Raw genomic sequence first — 20,886 nt, forward strand, 5'->3', positions numbered from 1 at the left:
CCGGGATCACAACCTGAGCCAAAGGCAGATGTTCGACCACTGAGCCACCCAGGTGCCCCAAAAAGGTAAGGATTTAGACTGAAGCAATCTGGTTCTGTAGTGCATCCCTATCACCCCTTAACATTCTGCCTCTCTCTCTCTCTCTCTCTCTCTCTCATAGGTTAAGTACCTACCGCTGCACCTGGCACAGGGTGACTATTGCAGGAAGACATTCTATTGTTCTTGATTATTTAGCAGCACTTCCTCAACTCATCCTGGTAACACAATCCATCTTTTCCTTGAGGGACTCTTTCTATGATTCTAAAGCTGTCCCCTGCCCTCCATACAAGAGCCACAAGAGTAAGCATGTTACCCCAAGCCAGGACAATCAGAGACTTGCCCCTTCCCCCCAAACAGGGACTGATTCAAGAGTGGTCTCCTGGATGCAGTCAGAGTCCTTTCTGGTGCTATGAGGAGGTCATGACCCAGGAGTGATAATTGCCCATTTTAAGCTAAGCAGGACGAGACAGGTGGAGTTCTGAGCAATCATCTGACCCCGAGATTTAGACACATTTAAAGCCAATTGCCCTCATCCACTTCCCAGATACAGGACGCAATACATTCCTGGTTTTAAGCTAATTGGAGTTGAATTTCTAGAATTTGCAAGAGAACGAACCCTGACTAGTACACTGGATCAAGTGGCCCTCGGTAGAATGGGAAGGATGAAACTAATCAGAAGTGTTATGAAGCTGCGTGGTATGAGGAAGAGGGAGAAGTCAAGAGTCCTTCTGCGGTTTGGATACCTGGTGACCAAAAACCCCCTCCATTATTGAAAAGGTAGTAGTTGCTATGTTGGGTAGAAGAGAGGAAATTACCGGTACTCCCAGGAACCCCGAGTGCTAGCCAGCTTCCAAAGGTAGGTGCGCAATACTGCTTATGTCTGTTAACCGCTCTGTCCTCTTCCAGAATCTCAGACCCACAAAGTGTCCGAGGCCTGACTGGGATAGAGCTTTGGAACTCTGCCCTTTCTCCTCCACCTCCACTCAGTAACGTCGCATTCTCCTTTCAAACATAATCCATTCCTTGTCGGGCTCATTCATTCATGTAACACATGCTGAGTGCTTACTCTATGTCAGCTACCGTGCTAGGTGCCCAGGACACAGTGATGAGAAAAGAGATCTGGCTCCCCATCTTTAAGGAGTGTGTAATCCAGTAGAGAAAGCAGACACAGCGTGGATTATTACACAAATGAACATAATTAGAAAATTGCCTTACACACTACGAAGAAAACAGAGTTTCATAAGAAGCTTCTGAGGGGGGCCCCTAATTTAGACAGAGAAGGGTGAGGGCATTAAGGGATGGCTTCTCTGGGAAGTGACCCCGAAGCCAAGGCCAGGCCAGGGTGAGGGGTCAACACTGCAAAGGACTGGTGGAAACCAGAGGAGTCGTTTCAGCCACCCTGAAGAAGTGATTCAGCCATTAGGAATGCGAGGCAGAGAGAGGCTTGGAAATGGTGGCTTTGAAGTGGAGCTGCTCCCCAGGGCCCTTGGAGCAGGGACTGGAGAATACATTCGGAATGGTACGACCCCAGGCACTGCTCAATGGCTGCTCATTCATTCATTCCTTTATTTACTCATTTAAGAAATATTAACGGAGGACCTGCAGGTGGGGAGCACTGTGCTACAGGCTGAGGATGCAGAAGGAAGATCTCTAGCTTGGTGCCCTGCAGGAGGGCAGAAGCACAGGGGGCCCTGCCTCAAATGGCTCCAAGACACACCCAGATCACTCCCCTAGGAGCCCATTAGCCACAGGCTTATGTGTGTGTTTGCTAAGCCTTCTTTCTCCAGGCACTCAACCCTTCCAGACTTGTACACTTTTGTTTTTTCAGAGATTTAAATCCAGTCCTTCCAGCAGAAGCAAAGCTTTACCCACATGAAGCTCAGAGACAGATCACATGGGGCCAACATGGCAGACTGACACCGAACCCAGCATAGCTGCCCAGTCCCGCCAGATAAACATAAGGAAAGGTCATCCAAACACAGGAAGACGGCCGTCCCCTTGCCTTTTCCTTTACCCCCTCCCCTTCCTCCCTCTGGCTCCCTCATCCCCAGAGGGTGGACCCAGCCTTTCCCAAAGTTTATTCTGAGAGCTCCAGGCTCCCACAGTGGAACGTGCTGCGGACATGGGAATACAAGAGCCTGGCCAACAGGGAAAACCAAAAATATAAACGGAGAGATTTAAAAGATTCCTCCCCTCCTCCCAAAGTTGTACCCGAAATATCTGCTTTTACTGTTATTACTAATATTACTGCCTTTACCATCCTTGACTTAAATCGGCCCATCCTGGAAGGAGACCTTCTGAAGTTTATTGCATTTGACAGTAAACATTTAGCACAGAAAAAAGTTAAGCTCTTTCTTAGGACCTCAGTGCCACTGACTTGACCCACTAAACATGCAATAAAATGTTGGGAAACAAAGTCCAGAAAGTCTTACGTCTCAGACACTGGCAATGAGTTTAACAAGAATACAAGTAATGCTGACACTTCAGGGGAAAAAAAGGTTTCATTTTCTTTAAATCCACTATTGGAATTTTGTAAAGAGCCAAGAACCCCGAGCCAGTAAATAGGAAGTCATTTTATCTTTTACTGACATATTCTGATCAAAACAGTGACGAGAGCATAGGCTTTCATTTTTATCCTCCACTTAGAAGAAAAAAAGTGAATATTACAGGATTGTGTACTTCAATGATTATAAATCAGCATTTGTGATGAAATGTTCAGTACTCATTTCAAAACAGACACAGTGTTTAAAAGCAAAGCATAATGGTGACCTTTCTCATTAGCTGTTGCTCAAACAAAGATATGTTCCAGCAATATCCGATGCTTCCTTCCTGCCAGGGCCTCCACCCAGTGCAATTTAAAACACTTGTGTTACATCCAAACCAGAACTGAGGTTGTGGTGGAGTGGAGTTTCAGCAGCGTAGTGTTTATTATTACTTTCTAAGTTTTTTAATGTTTTCTTTTCATAAATGTATTGTCATGAGTTGGGTTTGCAAGATTAAATATGTGAGACCGTACAAATGAATTCATTATAACTTATTTACTCTTCTATGTCTCCATCTATTTTTGTGGCAAATAGCGTCATAGGTTCTTGACCCTGAGGACACTTATTTCGCTGCCCTTTAGTAAATGTTTTTATTAATACATTGTAAGCCAAAAAACAAAAACAATCATTAAGAACTATGCCAAATTTATTTTATGTAAAATCCAATGAACACAAACACAAATCTAAGGAGAGAATGTGAGAAACAGAAAGAGAGAGAATTAGAGACAGCTTTAGTACACATCCTCACTTTCCTCATGCCTGGTATTCCTAAGTCTGGTAATATATGTAGAAAATGATCAAAGTCAAGGTGATTTTTCTATGGAACAACAAATAAGAAAGTCTTTTTTTTTTTCTGGTCAAAGATCCAGTGCTCAATCTTTGTAGAAATGACCACAAACTCTTAGTCCAACTAGAAATGATTTACCATTTATATCTTCTACAATGGACATATTTTTATAATAGAAAGAAAATACATGCTATTTTAAAAGAAATTTTACTTCTTTATACTTAGGCAATATAAAGCTTTCTAAAGTGTATGTTCGTGAGTTAAAAAAAAAAAAGAAAAAGCTACTAATACGTGATCCTACTGATAAATAAATCCCCATGAAAGGCCAGGTAGGTGGATGGTTCTGACTCAGTTTCACCAATCTCAAGTTTGCAGACCACTGTAAACTTCAAAATCATGAATTCAGGCATCATCTTCTTTTCTACAACTTGTCACCTTTGCTGCTAGTTTGTTCAATGATGCCTTCTCAGGGCACCCGGTTTTCTTTTTTCTTTTCTTTTCTTTTTTTAATATTTTAATCTTATTTCTTCATGAGAGACATAGAAAGAGCATCAGAGACATAGGCAGATGGAGAAGTAGGCTCCCCCCAGGGAGCCTGATGTGGGACTCAGTCCCAGGACCCCAGGATCATGACCTGAGCTGAAGGCATCAGATGCTCACCACTGAGCCACCCAGGAGGGCACGTGGTTTTCTAGCAACTCCTCCAGTCTTTCCATATCCATTAGTCCCGTCCTACCTTCCCTTTCCTCCCTTTGTAACTTAGATTTATGGTTCATCATTTCAAAAACTCCCTGGCTTTCATTTGGCAAAAATTTAGTCCATGGAGCCTAACTATCTGTTTTCTCCATGCTTGAACATGAGCAATTAAATGGCAGTAAATTTTTGAAAATCATGCAAAGGGAAGGTTGATTTCACCCCAGGTTCATGACTAGACCTCTTATGGGTTCTCAGGATGGTCAGCAATCCTCTTTAATTCTCTAGTTGGCTTTCTCTTAGGTTCCTTAATGATAACATCATCTCTTCCCCACTCAATCTCAATTGGTGACCTTTGCTTCACAGACAAAATGGAACCCATCCCTCTATCAATTCTCTTCACATAATAAAAGGAATATCTTTCCTATTTTAAGCCTCATTCATCTACCTAAGACTCAGATCTCATCCCATCCCATCTTGTCAAAAATCCACACTATCAATTTGCCTTTCTCTAACCTCACTAGGCTAGATAACTCTGTTTGCCTCTCCAGAGCCACTTTTTATCCTTCTCTACCCTGCCTTTGCTGGGGGAGGCGAAGTCTGTGTGAACTATATCAGCAAGTGATTTTGCCTTTTGTTCTTTGGGGGAGGGAATGGCCAATGAGAAGTCCCAGGAGGAGATCTGAGAGTACAGGTAGGAGCTTGAGATAGGAGCTCTGACTTCTTCACCTCGAAGTCTTTTCGGGTTGGCTGTTTCTTGTGAGCAAAGTTATTGCTTTCTCAAGACAGCCTTCTCCTTCTGGGTTCCAGTATTTTCTCCCTTCCCTCACCCTTTTAAATCTGAGGTCATTGCTCCACTACTTCTTGCCTCAAGGTACTCTACAATCCCTTATAGGTTCCCTATATTATAACTGTACCATTGTAAAGAGTCCTTTCCTCAAATGATCCCAAAGTATTTTGTTTGTTTCCTACTGACTAAACACACTCTCCTCCAATGAATTCTCACCAACATATAAACATGTGCAATTAGCCTAGCCTCACGAACCCTTTGTCTTTACCTGTTATCTAGTTTTTCTATTTGACACTCCTTATCACATCTTAGATCTTGTCATCAATTAGAATTGTCCCATTTCTGAAATCTTTAACTCTAGTATCTGAGCATAATCTCCTAACCTTATCAATATGTATTTCATAATTGCATTAAAAAAACACTAAAGCGGGATGCCTGGGTGGCTCAGTGGTTGAGTGTCTGCCTTTGGCTCTGGTTGTGATCCCCGCATCAAGCCCCCCACAGAGAGCCTGCTTCTCCCTCTGCCTATGTCTCTGCCACTTTCTCTGTGTCTCTCATGAATAAGTAAATTAAAACACCTCTGAAAAAACAAAAACACTAAAGCCCTTGATTCCTACACCCCACTGCCAGTTTCTCAGTCTCCTTTTGTCCTCATTCCCTTCTTCAGGTAGCTTAAAAACAAAGATACATTTGTCTTTCAATCTCTTTCTTGCTTAATACTCTCAATTGCTTGTCTCCTCATTCTTCTACATGCCAACTAGAGAAATCTCAATCCTGACTCAATTCAACTATCCACCTTGTCCCCCTTCTACCTAGCACCGAAGGAGAGGAACATGCATCTGTACCTGGGGTGTCACTACTCTTTTACAATCTCCAACCTCACTTCTGACCTTTCTAGGTGTCCCTAGTCAATATCTCCTTTCTCCTAAACTATAAATATAGTTTCAGTCCTGCTTAAACTGAAAGGAGGATCTAACACTGCCATTTTACCTATCTCACTTTATTTAGTTATTTTTTTTTTAGGATTTATTTGAAAGAGAGAGCGAGTGGGGGTGGGCAGAGGAGAGAATCTCAAGCAGACTCCTTACTGAGCAGGGAGCCCAACATGGGACTCGATCCCATGACCCATGAGATCATGACCAGAACTAGAACCAAGAGTCAGAGGCTCAACTGACTGAGCCACCCAGGCACCCCTTCTTTCTCACTTTAATTCACTCCAATTTCTTTCAGTCTCACGCTGTCCACTGACATTCTTTTTCCATGGTCAGCAACACGTTCCTAATTTCTCAGGGTGATTGAATTTTCAGGCTTTGCCTTATTTGGCTTCTTGAAGGCACTGATGATGTTGTCTATTTCCTTCTTGAAACCCTCTACTGTCTTGCCTTTCAGTTCAATATTACCTCCTGTCACCAGAGGTTCCACCCTTTTCCTTCTTCTCATCCTCCTCTTATTGAATGCCCTTCACATCTCTCCAGGTGCTCTTATCCATTGCCAATGGTTACCAGCATGAACAGCCTGTAAGCAGAGGGTCCCTAAGTCTAGAGGTCAAATCTTGCTCCTAAGTTCCAAAGCAGGATATCTAATTGCTGAGACTTTTAGCTGTATGTTTGACCACTATCCCAAACTCAGTATGTCATACATAAAATTCACATTACGGTCTGCCCGAGTCTTCTCCCTCGACTGAATGGCAGTTTTCCATTTCCCCAGTCACAGGGACCCGACTTTCTGTAGATATCTTTAACTCATAATGCACCAATTCTTACTTATTCATTGGATCACCAAGCTCTTGTTGGTTCTTTCTTGATAGTTCTGAAATCCAATCATCCTCTCTATTCCTTCTGACCTCATTATTTCTTGCTTAGAATGTTATAACAACCTTCTAAACAATCTCTATAATTCCAATCTACCCATCTGTCATACCACAAAAAGCATGATCATTCCAAAGCAAATGTCTTACCTTGTTACTTCTGTTTTCAGAACCCTTCAGTGAGGGGCACCTGGGTGGCTCAGTGGTTGAGCGTCTGCCTTTGGCTCAGGTTGTGATCCCAGGGCCCTGGGATTGAGTCCTACATCAGGCTCCCTGAAGAGAACCTGCTTTTCTCTCTGCCTATGTCTCTGCTTCTCTCTCTGTGTCTCTCATGAATAAATAAATAAAATCTTAAAAACAAAAAAGAACCCTTCAGTGACTCTCCATTGTGTTGAAGGTAAAATCCAGACATACTAGCATGATATGATAATCTCTAATAGTATAAATTTTGTTGGCTGCAAGGAACAAAAACCAGCTTCTGGCTAACTGAAGAGAAAAAAAGACTGTAGTTTATTGGAGAAATATTGAATAAGTTTATGGAATTGGAGGAATTGAACAACCAAAAGGCAGGCAGAACCTGAACCAGGACAGCTCTGAGGATGTCAGTAGCTACAGTTAAAAAACCTTAAACAGGGAGGGTGCCTGGCTGGCTCATGGCTGGTCATGAGTTTAACCCCCGCATTGGGTATACAGTTTACTTAGAAAAAGAAACAACCTTAACTAGGGCCACCACTTATAATTGTGCTGATTGTACAGTTTGTGGTGGACCCTCTCTCTATAAGGTTATCATTAATGAGACTTAATTTAAAGATTCTCAGGCTCCGTGTCCCTTGCTTCTAGGTTCAGAATTACTAGGAATAATATTCTGAGTGACCGCCCAGCATAGATAAATCGTTTGATTTCTAGATTCATGGGAGGAGCATATGGCACAGGGATAACCATCAAGGGATTCCCTCCTGTGTATAGGATATCCTCAAAGAACTGGGAATTGCTGTGAGCTGAGAGTATATCTAATGAGTGTCCACCATACTTTATACTTCCTACCTCTCAATTTTCTTTCTCCTCTATTCCTCAAATTATAGTGTGTTTTCCACCATGATTTATGTTATGGACTGAAGGTTTATGTATCCTCAAAGTTCATATGTTGAAGCCCTAACCTCCACTATGACTCGATGAGAAAATAAATGACTGTCTAAGCCACCTAGTCTATGCTAATTTGTTATGGTAACCCAAGCTAAGACAGCGTGCCACTTGCTGTCTTTCAGAACAAATCACGCTTTTTCAGACTATCTTGTTTTTGTGACCTGCCTTTTTCACCCACTGTTCACTGGAATTTGAATTAGTTTCTTCTCTCTTCACCAGTGTGTTCCCTTCATCATCTTGCAAAAACTCACTCATCTGTTAAGAACTCAAGGATCACTTCCTTTAAAACCCTTCTTTGATCCTTCCAGGCTTATTTCATATTCCTCTATATCATATCTTCCTGAGCTTGACTTTATCACAGCTCTTATTGTAATTCCCTATTAATGAATCTGTCGCTCATACTAGCTTGTGAGATCTTTGAGATCAGGGGCTGATATATTTTTTTTAAATCCGTATCTGCAGAGACAATCACAACACCCAACTCACTGTCACTCAATATATATTTGTAGAATGAATGACTGAAATTCATAGCTGCCTAGTTCAATTCTCAGTCTGCATTCAACAACACACTCTCTCCAACTCTCTGTGCATTGTTTTGAGACATAGTTGGTTATGAATGCATGACTCTCACTCATGAGATTATGAAAAGCTAGAAGACAATTATTTTTACCTTTTCTGTTCTTATCTCTCATGACATCTCCTGTGCTTGTACATGTTGGATAGGCAATACAATTTTGTTAAGAAATAAATGTATTTGACAAAAAAAAAAAAAAAAAAAAGCAAATGCACTCTAAGCCTTTAAATAGAGCTTAGTGCAAAAAAAAAGGGGTTTGTACTCCAAATGGTTCTTATGTGGACCAAACCACATATGAAGTATTGTGTTTGATTCTGGGCAATAGCTATGTATTTCTTCCTTCAGCAAATGTTTATGGAGTGTCTACTGTGTGCCAAGCACCTTTCGTCTATGCTCAGGGCTTGCAAATTAAACAGATTTAGATTTGAATCCTAGTTTTGTCATTTATTATGTATATTGATCAGGATGGACTAGGTTTTGCTGCAGAAACAATCAATCCCAAAATATCAGTGGCTTATCACCTCCCACTTTTGTTCCTCATTCATGCTGCATGTCCACCATGGATTGACCATGGCTCTACTCCAGGTGGTCTAGGCTGCTTCCATTCTGGGCTTCATGGCCAAGAGAGAAAGCATGATGAACCATGCACTGGCTCTTAATGTTTCTGTCAGAAGTGACGCACATCATTTCTGCTTGCGTTTTATTGGCTGAAGCATTATATGACCACATCTGTCAGCACACAGAGAGGAGCAAATAAGGGTGACCAGTAATATGATCTACCATAGTATCTGTCCTATCCTGCTCAAGTCTCTGTTTTAACATTTGTAAAATAATAGTAATAATCTCTTCATTGAAGACAGAGGTGAAGGTGTGAAGTGTTTGATACATTAAAGTCTGTCAGGAAATGGTAGCTATTTTGGGTTAAAGGTTTACAAATCCTGATATTCAGCTTAAGAAATTACTGTAAGTGAAGCTCTTCAGGTACTTCAGAATAAAGTAAATTTGTTCAGCCTTCTTTTGAATTTTTTTTTTTGAAGGCTCCACTTAAACTATCTGAACTGTTTCCAGCACTGGTTTGATGTTTTTTTCCATCAAATGATTCTTGCCAGAATCAAGATGATCTGTGAAGAAATAAACCGGATAAAAATTCTGTGATTTATTATTCATTTTTTCATGTTGAAAGTCTGTTTTCCAAACAGGATTGTAAGCAACTGGGACAGAGTCATGTCTCATAACTTTCTGCATCACTAGAAACTAGCACAATTCCCTACCCAGAGGATTTCTTGGTGCTGATAAAGTTATTTGGAAATGGAATTAGAACTTTATGTTGTCATTTCACAGTATCCACTGATTTTCTAAATTTATAGTCACATTGTGAGATATTTACTTTTAATAGCCTCTTGCTTATTTATTAAATTTACACATCATTTTCTAGCAAATAATGTCAGAGCAAATAATATGGTTGTCTGACTTGGTGTATAGATCAAGTTACACAAGTGCTGGTAGGATCACTTTCTGGATTCACCCACTGAAAAATAAGTAGAACAAAAAGTTACCACTTTTTGATTATTCTTCCTAGCATGACTAAAAGAAATTCTATATATGAAAATAATTGAAAATTCTTTCCATGAGATAATTGATTCTAGTTTTGTTTTTTTTTAGATATTTGGTAACTGTGAACTATCAAATGTGATTTAAAAAATAATATGCAGCTGGAGACATTTCAAAAGGAGACTTTGAAGTAAATTATGTATCTTCCTATTTAACCTCTTAAGAAATCTCTATGGATGTGAGGGACAGACATGATGCTTGGAAGTCAAAGGGGGTGCCTTTGGAGACTTCTCTAAACCACTCGACCCAATGAACCGTGATGCAAAGCCATCAGACTATCCCTTGGCAATGTCATTTTGTACTGAATACCTTTGTGACAGGGCGATGCTTTGAAGATAGGAGCAGTGGTACCTAGGCTGCCATTCAAGCTAATGGCCACATATTCGATAAAAAACAAAAACAGGGGGGATCCCTGGGTGGCTCAGCAATTTAGCGCCACCTTTGGCCCAGGGTGTGATTCTGGGGTCCTGGGGTCCTGGGATCGAGTCCCATGTCGGGCTCCCTGCATGGAGCCTGCTTCTCCCTCTGCCTGTGTCTCTCTGCCTCTCTCTCTCTCTCTCTCTCTCTCTCTGTCTCTCATGAATAAATAAATAAAATCTTTAAAACAAAACAAAACAAAAACAGAACCTGCCATGTTTACAATCTCATTGAACTTGATAATTTGATAACAATAGGAATTTTATAGGGTTGGACCTGAGGATTAGAGTAATACTTTCATGCATTTTTTTCATAAGTTTAAAAAAAGATTGCTGACAGCTGTCTGTGTCTTTGATAAACTTTTTAACTTGGTATTTCTAAATTCTAAATACTAGGGCCTAGTCTGCCAAGGGAGAGAGAATTGAGGAAACATGTCCACAGGAGGGGAATAAATACATCCTCTCTCACCCATAGACGGAGAAATACTGATTTGAACTAGACTTAGGTAATTTAGATTCACTCGGGTGTTCTGTCTTAATTGTTGCCTGGGGATGAAACACACAGAGAGGGAAATTATCCTAATGAGCCTATACATGACACCTTCTTAGCTCTCAGCACAAAGCAGTTCACAGCTCTCTGGATTGCAAGGCTTCTCGTCTCAGCATCCAGTAAAAACTCTCAGGGTTGTGGACACTCCTGCAGCAGAAAAGAGCCCTGAAGATGCTGAGGGATGATAAGAAACCCTCAGACCCCATTCTGTCATCTTTTTGGGTCTCGTCTCTTTAATTTTTTTTTTTTTTTTTATGATAGTCACAGAGAGAGAGAGAGAGAGAGAGGCAGAGACACAGGCAGAGGGAGAAGCAGGCTCCATGCACTGGGAGCCCAATGTGGGATTCGATTCCGGGTCTCCAGGATCGCACCCTGGGCCAAAGGCAGGCGCCAAACCGCTGCGCCATCCAGGGATCCCTCGTCTCTTTAATTTTCTTACCAAGCATTAGGAAAAATGGACTATCACTTAAACCAGTGATTCCCAAGCCATCGGATCACAGGACCACCCATGGAAATATTTTAAAAAGACAGGGTTCTGGGCTCCAGCACAGCCCTTCTGAATCAGGCTCTTTGGGTAGTAGAGCCTAAGAATTTGTGTTTTTCAAGAGTTCCATGATTCTGATTATCTGCCAACTTTGGGAAATATTGAGAGGATTGCGAGGCTGTGGGCTACCTTGGTCTTTACTTTTGGGAAAAGAGGTGTACCTGGAGCTTGGATCATTCTGGCAATTAGAGAGATCTGGTTCGAACTATAGATCTCCCACACCTATGCCATGCTGTTGTAGATGCTGCGGAGCCCAAACCTATGGGCCAGAGAAAATCCCATGCAGGGGCCTCAGTGATTGTATGTCCATCATCCTGACAGTCTTAAGTGATCACATCCCCCCTGGAGGCGGGGATGAAATCCCCCAACAGTGTTGCCAGTGTGCGTATCACTCAAAATTGATTTTCACCCACTCTAGCTGCTTCTCATCTTATTGTTCATACTATATAGCATTTGCCCACCTATGGGTAGCTGCTCCCTAGTTGATTTTATGCAGAATTCCCTTTCCCTTGAGTGCTTAGTACCTGCAGGAGGATCTCATTTAAAAGGAGAAGCCTAGGAGCACCTGGGTGGCTCAGTCAGTTAAGTGCCTGACTTTGGCTCGGGGTCATAATCTTGGAGTCCTGGGATCAAGCCCTGAGTCTGGCTCCACGCTCAGCTGAGAGTCTGTTGTTTCTTCCCCTCCCTCCACCCTTTCCTCTGCTCATGCTCTCCTCTCTCTCTCTCTCTCTCTCTCTCTCAAATAAATAAATAAAATCTGCAAATAAATAAATAAATAAAGAGGAAAAGCCTATGTGCACATAATCCAAATTCTACAGTTCCCAAAGATGACACTATTATGTGTGATTGCAATTCTCTAAATTCTTTCAGTTTATTTCCTACCACCAAGAGTGACGAATACTTTGATACGTTCCTGAATTTCTGTTATGCGCTGCCATGAAGTCCTGTAACTTGTCTCACTGATGGTGTTGAACTCAGGGTTAGCTTTAAGTGCTGGGCTGTTTTCAAAAAGAGCAACCCCTAGCGCACCTCCCACCTGGTGCTTGCCTAGCGAGATATGATAGCATGAGGGCTCCAGTGCCTTCCCTAGCATCCTATCCTGCTTGGCAAACCTAAGGATTTAGTGTAATTTTAGAAAATTGCAGACATTTGCTTCAGAAAGTCAGTTTAAATGTGTGTATGCATATATCTATGTGAATATTTTGTAAGTACAGAGATATGGCTATGTGTATGCATATGTGTGATATTGGGATGCGTGTCTATACAAAAATACTATATGACACAAATTTGCTAGTGTTTCTTGTATCTCAAAGAGCAATACCATGGTCATTTTGGTACCTAATAATCATAATAGAGCACAGTTGTTACCTGTGGAGATACATTTTTTTTTTTTTTTTAAGTAAGCTCTAAGCCCAATGTGGGGCTTGAAACTCACGATTCCAAGATCAGGAGTTGTATGCTCAACCCACTGAGCCAGCCAAGCACCACATGTGGAGATAAAATTAATCCTTGAACTGGTTACCTTTCTATGTCACTGGAAGTCATTATTCAAAGTTGGGAAGCGACACCCAGAAAGTCAGGACTTTCTGGGTGGAGGATGTGACACTGGAGAATGGAATGGAAACATGAGTCTTCTCTGCTTCTCCCGCCACCATTCCATCTATAAGATAATTTGACAAATCCATTCCCTCTTCCCAGTTATGGAAGAGGAATGCGATAGTTAGAGGATTGGATTGCAGTCTGCAGAAGGAATCAGGATAAGCTATAGACATTCTTTCATTCCTAAAACAACTTCCCTTAGTGCCCCTAAGTTATCTGTTGTCTTTTTTTTTTTTTTTTTAATTTTCCTAAGTCAGGGCAAAACATTTCCCTTTTTTTCTTAATGGGGTAACATTTAAAAACATAATATTTGTCATTTTAACCACTTGTAAATATACAATCCAGTAACATTGGATTTCTCTGCTTAATGGCAAATTCATGAGTTCACCATGCTGACTGTAGCTAGCTTATGCGGCTTCCGGGAGAGATTAGCAAGAGTGTACAAGTAAAAACCCTAGAAGCCTCCAACCCTTCCTCTACAGGTTTCTTAATAGTTTGCTCACTTTTCAATTCAAGAGACTTGAATTGAAGGGAGGTTTGCCTGTAAAAGGCTACGCCAGGGTGGATGAGGGATACAATGCTGTAGACCATCTCCTGTCCCCCAACGGCTCCTCAGCTGCTGGAGGAGGAAGCCAAAAAACTAACTATCAAACAAAATCCATGTCAATACAAAACAGCAAAGTGCTAAAACGCGGAAGAAGGAAGAATTCAGACTAACAGGGGTTGCTTAGGAAATGAGTACGATTTCTAAAGGAGGAAAAAGGGTGATTCTCGCAGAACACAGGAGACAACAGTGCTTGGCATATAGTAAGTGTTCAATAATTATTGAATAAATGAATAAAATGCAAGTGTGGATGAATAAATGAATGAGAGCCAAATCTGAGCAAAGACTAGGAACTGTGAAAGTGTAAGGAAACTGTGATCAACGGTGCGTAATCGCTGGATATGGTCAGGGTATGTGATAGCGAGTAGTGTCAAGATGATAGGAGACAAGGGCACCTGGCTGGCTCAGTCCGTAGAGTGGGCAGCTCTTGATCTCCAAGTTGTAAGTTCAAGCTCCATGCTGGGTGTCAAGATTATCTGAAAAATAAAATCTTAAAAAAAAAGATGGTGGGAGACAAAGTTAGGATCATATTAGAGAAACCTAGGCTCACGAGAGCAATTTTCACCAAATTCTCATCCAAATAATTGGAAAGAAAGACCCTAAGGGAAAGACTAGCTACAGTGAAAGTCCAAGTCAAACCCACTCTCAAGAGAAGGCCCTCAGACTGGGGTGGCAATGGAGATGGAGGCGGGGGGTCTAAGAATTAAGACAAAATTTAGACCAGAGAAGAAATTATATGAAAATACTTATTCAGTGAGTCATAAAACAATGAAGCAACAGCATGCATTTGACAGTCATGAATTCATAAAACAATGAAGCAACAGCATGCATTTGACAGTCATGAATTAAAAGCCATCCCTGTGGCCACAGAGCCAGAGTCACTGCCATGATGGCCTCCATTCTACTTTGAAAGATAGAAAGGTAAGTTAGTGATTTTGATCTGCTCTAAAACTGTTGTAATAGAGGTCATGTGCTAAGTGAAATGGCATAGAGTAAAAGAGATTGGTGCCACCCCTCTGGGGTCAGAGACAAACCTCAGACAGATGACATTCGAACCTATTCTTTGAAGCATAATGTAGAAGTTGGTCAGTCGGAGAAGAGACGCAGGGCAACCCAGGGAGGGTATAGCAGAGACAAGGGGCATGAAATCGCATGGCAAGTGAAGTATTGCTTCATACTATAAGCAGCTGCTCACTAATCTACACAGAGATATTAAGACTGCTAGAGATTAACCATCTGGAGGACCCTCACAGCTGCTCTTTGAGAACCACTGTGTTAATGGACAAAAGGAAACCATGAGAAATAGCAAACACGGCCAAATGGTCAAAGAAGCTGGGAAATAGGACACTGTTGTCCAACACTCAGATGAATGCTAGCCAGATTAATAACAAGTTATTAGTCAACTTGATTCATTACAAATGTCCTTAGTAATTAGACTACCATGATTCTCTACAAATGCAAATTGATCAATATTATTACCATCTTATCTCTTGCACATCAGAGGTTGGTATTTTCCTAATGGTCACATTTGTGCTTTACCCCATAAGCTTACAGTCCTCATCGCTCCACTTCCTTTAAGGCTCATGACAGGGAAGGCAGGAGTCCTTCTACCAGGTGAGCAGTCTAATGCTGTGAAGCCTCGAAGCATTTGCTCCTATTTATTGACTGTCAGGTTGGTCCAAAACTCATCTTTCCAGGCTGGTATGCCTACTTAGTAATTAAAGTGAGGTTTTTATATGGCTTCAAATATTTTAATGTGACTGTTCCCTGAGGGTCCACAGCAAAGTTTGGTTTAATAAACTTAATAACTAATTAAGACACCTTCAATTTCAACCTCCATTAGGTTAATTTTTTAATGAGTTTCAGAATGTGTCTCAAGACATTTCTTCCCTAGATGTGGTGAGAAACACACACAGGCACGCATACACCCTAAGGATGGATTTTAGGCTTTGATATGCCAGGTACTAGCTGTGTAACTTTGGGAAAGATCACTCAACCTCTTTGGACTGCCTTCTCCTTACCTGAAAAGGAAAAGGTTCAGACAAGGTTTTCAAAATCCCTTCCAGTTCTTACCTTTTATTAAGTCTGCAGTGGAATGGTTATTCTCTGTACTTCCCCTTTAAGGGAAGCAGAGGATCCTAAACTATGCAAAATATACCGTGTGTGTGTGTGTGTGTGTGTGTGTGTGTGTGTGTGTGTGTGAGAATCTCCATCTCCTAGCTTTGCACAAGTAGCAGAATTAGGAATGGGGATGTTTTCCGTGTACAGAAAAATTCCTTGAAAGATGTTGTTAACTGGCTGATAAATATAAAATTTGGAGACAATTTGGAGTTACCAAAGTGTATTTATTTTCCCCAAATGCCTTAACACCTCTGCTCCTGAGCACTTGAGCTGTTTTCTCTTTTAGAACTACATCTTGGAGATGAAGAAGAACAGTTCTAACCAGCCTGCCTCCCTCCAGAAGGAATTTAAGGAAAAGCAAATCACCAGCCAGCTCTTTTGTCTTCCTTCTCCTCTTTCCTTGTCAGGCAGATCACACTGTGGGATATTTACCTTGACGGGGGAAGGAGGCGAGAATTCCAAAGAAAGGGAAAGAGGAAAATTAAAATATTAACTATTTTGTTGCTACAGTGGAATGATCCTTCTTCCCAGGTAGACTTGGGGAGTGCAAGGCCTGCACGTGCACGGTAGATTAAAATGCGGAATCTGACCAACCTAGCACCTACAAAAACAAATGGAACTTTAAAAAACTATTTTGTAATTTGTTTAAAGTTGTTGTCAAAATGAGCATTTGCTTTCACCTTGAGCAATAATTAGGGGAACATGATCTGAGGAAAAATAAGGTCTGAACTGTCTCATTCAGCGTAGCCAAATGTTGATTATCCAAATCCATGACAAATCTGCCTTTCAGTTTCTTTGTGACACTACTCCCTCCCCCCTGCATATTTAACTCATCTTTAAGAATGAGAAGTTGGCTTGCTTTCCCATTTCTTCAGAGCTGGATCTTCCCCGAATAGCAACATTATTTTATTTAAAGTCCATTGAATTCCCAGAATTCTAGAAACATCCGTATTCAAATGTTAGAATAAAAACACATTCCAAAGTAAGATGAAAAAGTGCACTCTGCTCTAAAGCATGGAAAATTAAGAGTTGGCTGTTTGGGAAAGTTCCTGCTGCGTCAAAACCAGTTGAAAGCATTGCCTGTCTTCATTTTTAGTATTCATAAAGGCCTCAGTAACAATTTTGGGGGTCACAGCTATGGGAATTAAACCCACTGACTGGTTAGTGCCAAGACTCATAATATTCACTCAAGTTAGCTGGCCATTTACAGTGCTCAGGAACAGAGTGACGAATACCACAAAAAAGAAAATGAGAAACATACACAGTATTTTTTCGATATGTCAGTAACAGGAACTACAGCAACAATAGAAAATTGGGACTCAGGAATTTCTAATACCCATATTATATCTTTTAAAAAATCTCTAAAAATCAACTCTGTGTACGGACAGTTATGCCTAATGTGATCATTTGATGCCTTTATCAGATTGTCCCAAAAAAGATCGTCTTACTCATGTTTCTATGGCCTAATAAGACACTCCTTTCCCTATGCTCTCCGAAGAGACAAATGAAATAATTTAATATCCAGAATGGTGTCTAGAACTTTTTTGGGGTTGAAAATACTACTGCTGGGCTCATGGCTCTGCTTCTACCCTAATGCCCTAATTTGGAATGAAAGATGAAAATCCCAGGTATTTGGAGTGCCAGAGAACCGAAAACCCAATAATTGGACTAATTTTTTTTTAAGTAGGCTCCACATTCAGCACCAAGCCCAGTGTGGGGCTTGAATTCATGACCCTGAGATCAAGACCTGAGTGGATGCTTAACAGACAGAGCCACCCAGGTGCCCCTGAACCAATGTTTAAAGCAGAATCAGGAAATTGGAAACTTTGCCACTCCAACATTTCTTTTCTTTCTCATTGCCTTCTAAAACTCCTTCTCTTCTATGTTCCTACTCCTTTACCCTTTTGCTTTTCCAGCTTCTGAGTCCTACCAGCTGGCACTCAGTGACCCTACTGGACATTAGTTTAAACCCACTCAGGGGGTGAGAAGATTGCTGGTTGTCCAGAACCTGGAGGCAGAAAGAATCTTGCTCATGCTTTCCTAGGCTTGATTTATACATAGGTGCTGCTCTTTTGCTATGTAAAGCATGCCTGAAGTAAGCATGCGGGCACGATCCATCCAAGATTCTCATTTTTATTCTGTTGCCTAACAAGGAGGAACTCCTGACCATTCTTTAGCATATTAGGGCAACAAATTTGACTTCCACACAACAGCCTATCAAACAAATCATTGTCCCTATATGGTAGTGATGGGAAGGTAGTAACCGTGGTAAACATCCCTAAAACCAGTTAGATTTTTCCTTCCTTCTTGGTAAGATGTTTGTAAATGTAGTCATGGCAATAAACACAGAGTAGCTGCCTGGAAAGGTTAAAAGCAACTTTAGAACTCCTCCTGACCAGCAGTTTCTAAACATAGTTCATACACATCAAAATCACTTGTGGCACTTGTTAAAAAGTTGGATTCTCAAACACTTAACCAAGACCTTCCAAATCACGATCTTTAGGATTAGGGCCCTACAATGCTATTTCAAGTGAGTATCTCATAGACAGCTAGGTTTCAGAACTACTAGTAGGCCCATCCACAGTGACCCACTTACTCTACTTGCTGTTCTTTGGGGGGGTGGACAAGCAACTGAGAGTGAGCACGATGCTTCTTAGGGTAAGGATTTATTTATTTTTTATTTTTTAAAGATTTTATTTATTTATTCATGACAGAGACAGAAAGAGGCAGAGACATAGGCAGAGGGAGAAGCAGGCTCCCCAAGGGGAGCCCAGTGCAAGACCCAGGGACCACGACCCAAGCCAAAGGCAGACGCTCAACCACTGAGCCACCTAGGCATCCCTAGAGTAAGGATTTAAAGCCAAGTCAGAGAAACTAAGATCCCTAAAATCAACCGGTAATTTTTTGGAACAGACCTCCAGGTGACTCATCAAACCCTGGCCAGGAGAAATTTACACTGTTAAGAGCTTGAGTTTCAAACTAATGGAGACTGTACAGCAAGTTGAAGCACTGCTCCAGCTGTTTATTCAAATAACCCTTATTGGGCTCCTGGCAGGCTCAGTTGGTAGGTAGGGCATGTGACTGGGGGTGGGGCAGGTTGTGAGTTCGAGCCCCACATTAGTTATACAGATTACTTGGAAATAAAATCTTAAACCCCCCCCACCCCCCCCATCCCCCCATACACACAAAACACAAATAACCTTTGCTCCTGGAGAATGAGCTCAGTGGTAGGAGCACAGTGTTGATGCTGGATCATTGGCCCATTCTGCCAGAAGCCCCCTGATTCCTCAGGTCGGATAATTGCCCTTCCTCTATGGTCCTTTGCTACCCAATCACTGTCCCTCACACAGTATATTAACACAACAATCGTCTATTTACATGACTTTTTTTCCATTGTAAACTCCATCTAAGTTCTCTGTTATCACTATATTGCTGGTATCTCAACATTAAGAACTCATACAGTGTCGGCTAAATGAATTTGCATTTTAGATGGTTCCAATTTCGTTAGAATTTTCTCTGCAGGATTCCAAATGCATTTATTTTGAAAAGCTACCCATGTGCTTCACAATGTAAAACACTGTCCCATCTGAGAACAGCAAACAACATTCACAGAGGTTAGGCCCACCTGCCAAATCCAGGTGGCCTGATTTTGTAAACAAAGTCTAAACACAGGTACAGGGCAGCCCGGGTGGCTCAACAGTTTAGCACCTGCCTTTGGCCAGGATGTGGTCCTGGAGACCCAGGATCGAGTCCCACATCGGGCTCCCTGCATGAAATCTGCTTCTTCCTCTGCCTGTCTCTGCCTCTCTCTCTCTCTGTCTCTCATGAATAAATAAATAAAATCTTAAAAAAAAAAAACCAACACAGGTACACCCATTCATTTACCTTATCATTTAGAGCTGCCTTCACACTACAACTGCCGAGTTGAGTAGTTGCAGCAGAGAGACAGAGACTGCGTGGCCCACGAAAAGCCCAAGATATTTATGATCTGGCCCTTTATTATTATTTTTTAAAAAGATTTTATTTATTTATTCATGAGAGATCACACACACACACACACACACACACACACACCGAGGCAGAGACACAGACAGAGGGAGAAGCAGACTCCATGCCGGGAGCCCAATGTGGGACTCGATCCCAGGACTCCAGGATCATTCCCTGGGCCAAAGGCAGGCATTAAACCACTGAGCCACCCAGGGATCCCCTGATGTGGCCCTTTATATGAGGGTTTACCAACTCCTGCCCTAGAGTTGTACAGACCTGTATGACATTGGACACATCGCTCAACTTTTCTGAATTTTGGTTTCCTTGTCTGGATAAGGGGGATAGTAATGTTGTTTTATCATATATGGTTTTATTTGGAATAAATGGGGTAATTCCTGTAAACCTGAACATTCTAGGTGTTCACCAAATATTCGCTGTTATTTTTATTACTTTAAAAACTTTATTACTTTAAAAACTAAAATTCCTTCTTGTCTTTTTTTCTGTAATTCCCCATATGCTTAAAAATTTTTTGGTAAAAACAAGACCAGAGCATTCTCTAGCTTTAGAAGCATTGCCATTTGAAAGAACTTTGGGTTCAACCACTCTTTGATGATAAAATGCCCAGCTCCTTAGAACAAAGACTCTAAGTAAGTCTTGATTTCTATTAAAAAACATCAAGACAAGATCTTTGGGTATTTCATAAACACACTTTGCTATGAGATGCTTGCTTTTGCTCAAGCTTCAATCATAAGAGACAGAATAGTACCTTGACCTCACACATTTATCCACTCGCTTGGTATCTGTCTTACATATTATTCCACTGCCTCTAAAATCAGACCCCCATAGCACTTCCATTAAATGTCTTGAAAAAATGCAGAGGTGGGGGGTGGAGCACTAAATACATCAAATAGCTTTTTGTAGTGAAAAGGTCTGAGTGATAATAGGAAACCAAGCCAAGAATCTCTAAAGGCATCTTAACTTGGAGCCCTCATTTCTGGAAAGCTAGCTGACCACTCCCATTAAATTGCTCGAGTCCTTTCATCAGACAGATGTCCTGCCGAGTGGATTGTAGCTCATG

At 41.4% G+C, this 20,886-nt stretch overlaps 1 long non-coding RNA gene across 1 annotated transcript; it reads left to right on the forward strand.

Moving 5' to 3' along the window:
- Window positions 1-4: 4 nt before the first annotated feature.
- LOC111096388 lies at window positions 5-3,441 on the forward strand. The gene is made up of 3 exons (XR_005361205.1): window positions 5-65; window positions 161-895; window positions 1,868-3,441. It is a non-coding gene; the product is annotated as an uncharacterized LOC111096388 (long non-coding RNA).
- Window positions 3,442-20,886: the final 17,445 nt, after the last annotated feature.

Source organism: Canis lupus, chromosome 6, assembly GCF_011100685.1.
Source record: "Canis lupus familiaris isolate Mischka breed German Shepherd chromosome 6, alternate assembly UU_Cfam_GSD_1.0, whole genome shotgun sequence".
In the NCBI taxonomy this organism is placed as follows: Eukaryota; Metazoa; Chordata; class Mammalia; order Carnivora; family Canidae; genus Canis; species Canis lupus.